The sequence below is a fragment of the Otolemur garnettii genome, unplaced genomic scaffold, assembly GCF_000181295.1.
Source record: "Otolemur garnettii isolate 467f Iridium unplaced genomic scaffold, OtoGar3 scaffold00068, whole genome shotgun sequence".
Lineage (NCBI taxonomy): Eukaryota > Metazoa > Chordata > Mammalia > Primates > Galagidae > Otolemur > Otolemur garnettii.
Window position 1 is genome coordinate 163,976 of NW_003852463.1, and position 10,744 is coordinate 174,719.

The 10,744-nt window shown below is 37.7% G+C and overlaps 1 pseudogene; it reads right to left on the reverse strand.

Moving 5' to 3' along the window:
- Window positions 1–9,562, reverse strand: part of LOC100943662 — a 25,882-nt pseudogene extending 16,320 nt beyond the window's left edge.
- Window positions 9,563–10,744: the final 1,182 nt, after the last annotated feature.

Here is a 10,744-nt window from a genome sequence, read left to right on the forward strand (position 1 = left end):
AAAAAAAAAAAATTCATCACTTAAAAAGATGGTGACATCAATTCCAGGTAGAAGCAAGAAGTGCCAGGTTTTATACATATTCAACTGCATGAAATTTACAAGGGATACATCTAATATATAAACACGTAAGTGTTGACAGTCAAAGATCTATCTGGCAAATACTAACCAAAACAAAATAATACAGGTATATTAATGACGAAGAAAGTGTTAGGTAAAAAGCATTAGAAGAAATAAGGGGGATTATGACAGGATGTTTGATTCATCAATTCTAAATTTATGCAAATTTATCTAATAGTGTAAGATACAAAGCAAAAACTGACATAAACCCAAGTAGAAATAGACAAGTTCACACTGAAATGAGAGTGCATTCATCTCACTCTGAAACCAACAGATAAAGCAGACAAGAGTGAGCAAATGCATGGAAATTTGTGTAACATTAGTAAACTTGTTCTTGAGCTTACATAGAAAATTGAACTCTGTTCCTGCAGAATACACATTATTTTAAAGCTCATATGGAATACTTATGAAAATTTCCCTAATATTGTACCATAATTACAAGTCTCATTAAATTTTAAAGGATTGGTATCATACAGACAACATTCTCTGCCCAATTTGCAAATAAGCAAGAAATCAGTAACTGAAATGTATCTAGGTAAATGATGTATGCTTGGAATCCTCCTTACATGAGAATTCCAGATCTCATTTACCATAGTCCCAAGCACTCCTTACTGAGCCAGAAACTGAAGCCAAAATCAAGTGGCTATTTATCATTATGCCATTAATTCTATAGATTCTTAAACAGTTTGTCATGGTAGTAAAATGAGATAAAGAGAGACAAACCAAGATGAATATGTTTCAAGAAAAATGTGAAAATGATGCGTTCATTATGCAAAGAAGGGATCAAAAACCGTGACTGAAGCATCATTACAAGATGACCCACAATAAGAATTATGATCAGTATACAGAAAAGATGACTGATAAAAAATAAATCAACTTCAAAAGACTAAGATTTCTAACAGTGAATAAAAGAAGCAATGCTATAGGGAAACACCATTATGTATTAAGTGAAAATTTCCTGAGACTTCAAAATCATTTTGAAGGCAGGTGTTAGCTTATTAAGAAAGTAAAGTGTCTACAAAATGCATCAGAAATTATGTGCAACAAGCAGGAATAACCAATTGCAAAAATACGTCTGGCCAGAAATATTGTAGTGCAATGTATTGTGGACTTGGCTAAGAACTTTCAGAACATAATACATGAAAAAGTTAAATCTTTTGTGGCATATTCTATTGCAGCTGATGAAGGCATGGCTATAAATAATACCACCCAATTAGCTATGTTTATTCACGATGTCAAAGAGAAATTTGATGTGACCGAAGCACATTTGGGCAGAATGCCCATGATAGAAATAACACCAGGAAATGATTTGGATTTTTTGTGTTAGAAAAATATTCATGTTGGACTATTTAAAATTAGTAGTCAAGACTACAGACAGTGGTCCTATAATGGTCAGTGCTATATATGTTTAATTCATGTCACCACATGTTCCTAAGTTATAGAACATAAGCCTGACTGATGCATCACTCACCAGGGAGATCTTTGTGCTCAGAGTTAAAAATGGAACTCATTGTCAAGGTAGCCATTAGTATATGGACTGTCTGAATCAGAGGCAGCACAGTGATTGTTTGATGAATTAGATGCTGTACTACTTGAGAGCAGCTGGCTCAGTGATGACCTGAAGCTGAAGAGATGTTTTTAACTACTCAAAGAAATCTATTTGCTTGTGTCATCTAAGGAAAACTTCCAGACTCAGCTCATCAGTCAACACTGGATCAGACTGGATCTTTGCAGTTGACATTACAGCCTATCTAAGGCATAAATGCTATAATTCTTTGACCAAATGTCCAAATTTACTTACTTTAAAATTTACGATTCCATTGACTTATTCATAGAAAAAGCATAGCTTTGTGAACTTTGTGGGCAAAGCACAATAACTAGTACACCTTTGTCCCTGGAAAGCCTCAGCTACATTCTCAAAAGTATGGAGGTAAGGGCTGAATTCCAAAAAATATTAACTGATTTTACATTGTTTTAATTACCTACCATTCCTCTGTGAATGAAGAACCAGATGAGACTTACTGCACTAGAGTGTGAGTATAAAGAACTAAAAAACAAATATGATAATATTTTAAAAAATCAGAATTCTACAAGTGTCTCAGATGAAGTTATGCTTAAATACAAAAATACTATCCATGTTCAGAATTCCCTATTTTAGCTGTTTTTAAATTATGAAAAAGAATAAAACTGAACATTGTCCCCATTTAAAAATACCACAGTTGGATGTTTTTGTACATTGAAATTCAAAATGCAAGACTAACAGTCATATCTTTATTTCATAAGAAAAGCTGTAAGCATTTGAGTTCCAAGTCAACAAAATAACAAATTTGAAGAATAATAAATATGGGGCTCTATTTGTATTTTGTTTTATTTTTGACTTTTGAAAAAATTATCGTAAGTTTTTACGGTTTTATTTTGTTATGTGTTTTCATCCTGTATCATTCATTTGGATGGCCTCTAGGACCCCTTTGACCACACATTTAGTTTTGCTCACTGTTTACTCTCACTTCTACATTTTCAATTGCCTACCAGACATCAGCATTTCTGATGTCTATGGCACATCAAATTCAGTATCTCTCAAACTGAACATAGAAGACTTGCCTCAGGAATTCAAGTTCATTAGATAGCACCTTTAACCAACCATTCACACCAATTCCACATCTGGGTTCCACCTAGAATACTTTCTTCTCTATTACTCAGAGGAGCCACTTTTCTTCATGGTAGCTCAAGCATTTATCTTCTTTTTGTTACCGTTGCTTTGGTTTGGTTCTTAATTATTCTCATGTAGGGTTTTTGCAGTGTCCTCTTTGAAAGACTTCCTGTCTTCAAATTCTCAACCTCCTTCCATCCTGTACAATCTATCAGGATAAATTTTTTTCATCTCTCTTTTTTTTTTTTTTGAGATAGAGTCTCACTCTGTACCCTGGGTAGAGGGTCCTGGTATCATCACTCACAGCAACCTCAAACGCTGGGCTCAAGCAATCCTCTTGCCTCAGCCTCCCAAGTAGCTGGGTCTGCAGGCACCTGCTACCACATTCAGTGGCATTTTTCTATTTTTAATAGAGATGAGATCTCACTCTTGCTCAGGCTGGTCTTGGACTCCTGAGTTCAAGCAATCTGCCCATCCCAGCCTCCCAGAGTGCTAGGATTACAGGTGAGCCAGGATAAATATTTTTCAGTAGACTGATGACCAAGTCCCTCCTCTGCTCATACACTGATAATAACCTTATGCTGCTTTTGAACACCCACAATGTAGAGGTTGTGCTTCATGGCCTGCCAGAATCCTGTTGGTCTGCTCCTACCCTAACTGTTACTGCTTTAATGCTCATTACTCCCCACAATCCATGTTGTAGACAGCTAATTAATCATATAATGTTATTTATACAACTACAATGTTATTGTACCTTTTTTCTCAAATTCTTGTCTTAGTTCATGTCTGAAATGCCCGTCAGCTCCATTTCCACATGTTGAGATGTTAGCCTCTTTTGAAGTTTGAAATCCCTTTTCTGTGATGTCTACACTGAACCTTCCAATTGACATAGCTATTATCCTAGTATAACTTACCCATGAATTTAACAAATACTACCCACTTTATTATGGAATTTGATTAATGTCTTATCCCTATGAGACTAAATATTTCTTAGAGAAAAGAAATGTGCCTGAACTGACTTTGAATCCCAGTGATTCATCATTGGCATTCAACAACTTGGGTGAATGAAGGTTTGAGGTGAAAGCAGTGGAAAATACACCTTTCAATGATCCATAGAACTAAATTTGGGTCTGTAAACTCCTGAAATAATTTCCACAATTCTATTATATATGAGAGCATGAGAGACATTTGCCATTATTTGCCTAGTCTGCACCTTCCATGGCATGTAGTCTTTACAGTTGAGTAATTTCAAGATTTTGGCCCCTGCATCTCCTGGCAGTATCTGAGCAAGGGCAAATGGTCTAATGTTAGCCAAATTAAATGCTTCCTCCTGAGGCTTAAATCTTGATTCAGTGATAAAAAGATAGAATTACTAGTTATTCATTGCAGTCGTAGCAGCAGAAGCAGTAAAGCAGTGGTGCTAAGAGTGCCACTCATCCTGGCAAGAATCCTTAACCTCAAAGCTGTTGCTGTCTCTCCACCATTTTTTTCTGGTTCTCCAGGGTCCCTGGAGTATATGCTGATTTTCTGAGACATTCATGGCCTCAATAAACCTGCCAATATCCTACCACTGAATTTCTTTTTTCATATTGTCTGAGTTGATACCTATAGCTTAAAACAATTTTTCCTCTAATACATCATGTATATATATTTAGGGGGATTAATATGTAGATATTAATTAGATTTCCAAAAGGATATATGCTTCCTTCCAAATAGTAAAAATTGTTATGTTAAAGTTTCCAGGCTGTCATAAAAAACGATGGAGACTTCACATCTTTTATGTTTACTTAGATGGAGCTGGAACATATTCTTCTTAGCAAAGTATCTCAAGAATGGGAAAAAAAGTATTCAATGTACTCAATACTACTATGAAATCAATATATAACCACCTACTCAATACTACTATGAAATCAATATTTAACCACCTACACACTGATACATGTAGGTAAAACATAACTATAGTCCAGAAAGTAGAAGGGAAGAGGAGATGGGAGGAGAGGGGGAATGTGGGAGGAGGGAGGGTATTTGGGGGGACCTCACCTAATGTGCATGATGTAATGGTACATTTCAAAACTATTAAGAAATGAGTATAATTGTGATGGATGTGTTACTTAGTTCAATGTAAGCATTTCACATTGTATATCGAAGCAGTACCCTGAATCCCATAAATGTATCAATGTACAAAGTTATGATTTAATAAAAAATAATTAATTTTAAAAAAAGTTTCCAGACTACAGTTTGCAAAGGGAAGAATCTGATGATGTCATGATTCCAGGAACACAGCAGCTATTTAGTAATTATTTTTTATCACATACTGAATACTAATTAAAGAAGTTTTATGAAAAGTTGTCAGTAATAGCCAAGAAAAATGAAGATGATTTTAAGTAAAATAATGTTTCCATTTCTTAGTTATTTTATAAACACAATGCTTGCATTTCAAGGTTAAGTAGAGACTGCTACTAACTCTATCTGGTGACCTAGAGCAGTAGAAACTTATCAGAATGCTGATACATTCCTCTGATCTGTCCTTCTTCCCTTTGCCAAGGACAAGAAAAAAAGAAGTGAAAGTAGACCACATAGGATTTTTAGGGTGCTGAAACTACTGCATATGATATGATAATGGTGGATATGTGTCCTTATACATTAGTCCAAACTCACAGAATGTGTAACATCAAAAGTGGACCCTAATGTAAACTATGAACATGGGGTGCTAATGATGTGTCAATGCAGGCTGATGGATTCTCATAACATCCTCACTCTGATAGGGGATGTTGATAAGGGGGAGGCTATGCATGTGTACGGGGATAGGCAGCATATGGAAAGGGAAATCTCTGCATCTTCTGCCCAATTAGGCTATGAAATGAACTTCCAATTGTGAAGGGAGTACCCTATGAACAGGGTTTTCTTTGGCTTCTCTTAAATTTCATATTTATTCTTCCTCCTGATCACCCATCTTGTTCTGTAGTAACATTCCCTCCTTAATGTCAGTTGGAAATTCTTAGGATGTCAAGATGAATCTATAAGATCCAGACAAGTTTACCATCCCATGATTTTTAACATATTTTTATTTCAGGTTTAAGGAATATTATGATATCCAACTCATTTAGAATTTTTTCTTTCTTTTTAACAGGAAAAAGTGGATTTGAAAAAAGATTTTGTAAACTATAACTATAGTTATAAACTATAACTTCATAGTTATAAAATATGTTTGATAGAATCCTAAGAATTTGTTCTGATACAATATTGCTTTTTTCACAATGGAAATGGAAATTTTTATCAGACATTTGTTTCTCAGCACTTCATTGTGGAGTCTAAATTTTTTCCAAAATATGACATAACAAGGGAATTGAGCACTTTATAAGCAATCAGGTTATACTGCCTAATTGAATTATTAACATCTTAATTATGATACAAAAGTTCTGTGTGTCTGGATTCAGGGAAGCCTTATATGGGACCTTAATGTTACCTGAGAACTGTGATGAAATAAAATAATATACATTAGAACCTCTGTAAGTTGACCACCCAAGGGACCGTAACAAACTGATTAACATAGGAGGTGGTTCACATAAAGAACCAGGCCTACTATACTGATAGGTACATGTGGTTCAAGTCCAGTCAGTGAAAATTAGGTCAGCTTAAAGAGGTGATCAAGGTAGAGAGGTGCTCAATATGCAGATTCTACTGTACCTATACCACATATGACTACATTAGATACATCGTCCATATTTCCATCTAGGTAATTTCCATCCCCAACATAACACCTACAACCGAGAACCACACCATTAACCCGTGGGCTAAATCTAGGCCACCACTTGATCTGTAAATAAAGTTTATTGGAACACAGCCACATTCCTGCACTTCCATATTGTCTTATGTCTACTTATGCACTAAAATGGCAGAGTTGAGTCTGTAGAGACAGAAATCATACCCACAGAACCAAAAATACTTATCATCCAATTCTGTATAGAAAACTCCTATTATACCTTGGCCTAGAACAGTCTCTCTGTCAAGAATGAAACACAGAATACCTGGGTTAGAAAATGCTTCCTGACAATCTAGAAAAGCCCATTTATTCAGCCAGCATTAATCACAATTCAGAAAAGTGTCAGGGCCTGTGCTAGGCACTGAGTCTATGTGAGGGGAAAAAACTAAACAAAACACACAATGCTTACATTCATGGAGCTTAAGTTTTCATATGGAATCCCCCAACAAACAGCAAAGAAAAATTACACGAGCACAGAGTCAGGGGTCACCAAGAAAGTCTTCAGAGCATCCATGGAGTTCCAAGGAGGCAGCCACAGGCAGCCTGTCCTCTCTAATGAAAACACTGGTCTGCAGTCGAGTTCTGCCGTGCTGCTCTAGAGGTGAGAAAGGCAGGCAGGGTGGGACAACACAGCAGCACCAACTCGCCTTTCCTCCAAATTAAGTTAGTGGGTTGGTGGCAGACAGGAGGCACAAGGGCACAAGTAGAGTCTTTTACTGAAGAATGGCAGAGTTTAAATCCTGGAATTAACAGAAGGTGGATTTTCTAACAGGGCTGCTTTCACAGAGATCCTTGTTAGCCTTGACACAGGTTTCCTCTGACGATGCCCTTTACCCTGACCAGGAGAGACTGCAGCGTTTAAAGAGGCAGTTCAGTCCCCACAGTGGCTCAGTCCTTGCCCTAATTTGGGTAGTACAATAATTCTCTCCAACTGTGAAGATGATGAGATGGTTTTTCTGTGATTTCTTGTTTGAGAATTGGTGACCAAAACTTACAAGGAAGCCACCCAGGCCATGAGTCTTTTGGACTCTGCTGCAGTTGACCTGGTGTCCTGTTGATATAAGAGGCTCTTAATGGAGCTGGACCAGAAAGGAAACACTCCTGCTGCTCCATGCCTGCCCACATTGGAGAATCACAGTTTAGAATCTGAAAGTTCTGATAGATTACCTGACCTAATCCTAACATTCATTTCTTAATAGGAAAATCAGACCCTACAAACCCAGATAGTTTCTATTTGACAAATGGCATTTAAGGGAGGAAGACACCTGGGGACCCCAGTGCAACATAATTCATTAATGAGTGAAACTTGTTTAAAAGTTCAGGCTATTTCTTCCATGAAGTGTAATATTTTAAGGTATGAACAAAGGTACTCCTGAGGTGTATATAATCCTCCAAGACCTTGATTCCATGTAGATTATAACATTACACACCATCTTACTGATGGTATTTTCACCCAGGCAAAAAGTTCTTTACCCATGGCCATAGCCACCTATCTGGGCTATCTTACTGAGAGGACACACTTGAGAAATTTTCACACTAACAATTATTACTGAAGAAGTACTGAAAAGATCCATCCTGTTGTCAGAGCAACCCTGCAGCCTCACCAATCAGCTATTTGATGTTAACACATCCAAAGACTCAGTTGTACCCTTGAACTTTAAGTATGTCTTTTAAAAATCAATGTAGTAAGAATACAGTGTATAGTCATTTGTTCTTTTGTCCTCCAAGAAATGTCCACCACAGGGAATAAAAGAAAAGTTTATGTCATTCAATCACTAGTAGAAATGCACATTCTTATATGAAATATGTTTTGCCACCTTTGAATATTGGTCTTTAGTGTCAGGGATCTGGGAGATGGATGGATGGAGGGATAGAGGGATAGACAGACAGACAGATTGATGATAGATAGGTGATAGATAGATAGATGACAGGTAATGATAGATTAGATAGCTAAATACACAGATGGATAAATACATACATATGTATACACATAGATACTTCATATAGATAAAAGAGAGAGAAATACAAGAAGAAAGGCAGGAAGGAAGAAGGGAAGGGAAGGAAAGAAGGAGTTGGAAAGCCCAACATTCCAGATATACTTAGAAGTCTCCATCTCGGAAAATTTAAATGTATATTTTATTTAAGTCACAACTTTCACTGATTTTATGCTGGTTTCTCTCTATGGTTTTTTATTTTAGATAACAGTTTAGATTCCATACTTTTCCTGTTATAGTCAGTTATTGAAGTTGTACAGTTCAGTTGGAAACTTTAGTCTCTTCTTTGTACCAAAACTCTTCTAATCCCCCATTCAGAGGAGGCATGTGGCAGGGAAGCTTGAGATGAGGAAGAAGACCTGGCTGCTCCAGGCACACTTCTATCCCCTTGCATAAGCCATGTCCCACTGCCTTTAGAAAGGGGCAATGAGAGGAAATAGTAGAAACAGGTGGTCTTTTGTAAATGGACATATGTATAATGATGTTGGCCTCCCTCTGGTTAAATTTCCATCTACTGCTAGTGGCCCATGATCGTGGCCTCTATATGGATGTAAATTTTTTAGGGTGATATTCAAGATAACTCCAGATTCTTTCTTCTTTAAAGAAGGAAAACTACATTTTTCCATCAGTCCTGCCCAAATGTGCACCCACAAATCTCTGGGCTTGAGAATACCACTGCTTCTCTTAGCAGCTGTCCAGACTCTTCTACAGCTCATGTGCTTACTCTAACCTCCACACTCCTTCACATGCAGTCACCAGATTGCTAGAATCCTCTCTTCCACCCTCTGATGACCACAAGGATTGTGCACAGTACATCACCATTCTGTTAAGCCTGGCTCTGTGAGCTACTCAGGCACAGATCTTTCCTTCGCAGCTATTCTGGTCAGAAGTAGATAGCAGCCTCAATCTTTATGACCACATCTATTCCCAAACTTTAAGGAAACTCATGCCAGCTTCTGTCAACAGCCTTTTCACCCACTTACTATGGCCAGGGAAGTACTGGGCAGGCTGTAGACCATCCATTTTGTTAAGAGCCATTGCCGATCTCCACATCTAGCAGGAGCCTCAGCCATGGTGATTGGTTTTCTTGGAATCCCCTTCACTTACTTTGGAGAGTGGAGAGATTTTTCACCACGGGACTATGTGCCAAATAAGTCCAATGCCTCCCCTACTTAAACACCCCACCCCCACATCACCCAATTAAAGACACTCCTAGAAGGCAGGATATCCCAAGGGTTCAAGTTTCCCTCCAAGGAGTTGGAGGAAAATGCTAAATCTTTTACTGGGCAGGTTAATCCTTTCCTGAACAATGCCCAAGCTGTAATTTTTAGATAATAGGAAAAGTTTCACTTGAAGTCCTGATACACATAGAATTCTTACTATAAGACTTTGAGGAAGTTTGAAGAACTCTCATTTCAGAATGTTCCTTAGCCAATTAGGAGGTTCTGCTGCTAAGCTCAGCCAATTTCCATTTTAGATGCCAGCTTCTGCTTACAATTTTACTGAAGGGGAAAAAAAGGATTCTATAGCTACTAAATAGTTCAAACTTGTATACAAAAACTAATGCAAAAAGAAAATCAGAGAGGATTTGTAACTGAGTGCACATTTGTTCTCTCTCATGGAACCATGCAGACAGGACTTACTTGGCGTGGGTCAGAACCAGTAGTAGAAGAACCCAGATGTCCTGATATCAAGCCTCTGCTTGCACAACCACAGAACATTTGTATTTGTCCCCATGAGAAAGCTAGCCAAAATACCTACCCTGCACCTGACCTTGAACTCATTGATAAATGGAAGCAAAGGGCAAGCATAAGTTGCAGTTTCTGCCCACTGAGTGCCCTTGGAGTTACAAACTATATAATAGATTATAAGAACATGAAAATGCATGTGTTAGACAAAGATTCCTAAAGAAGTAAACATCACCAAAACCAGTGGCTTCTCAGAGGCAGTGACAATTGTCTGTTTTTTATGTCCCTCTGCAAAGAGCAAAAACCACAAACATTTTTGTCTCCATCATTCAAAATAGACAAATACACAAGTCTTCAAATAATGAACTCTTGGGTGGCGCCTGTGGCTCAGTGAGTAGGGCACTGGTCCCATTTACGGAGGGTGGGAGCCCCAGCCAAACTGCAACAAAAAAATAGCTGGGCATTGTGGCGGATGCCTGTAGTCCCAGCTACTCAGGACGCTGAGGCAGGAGAATCGCCTAAGCCCAGGAGT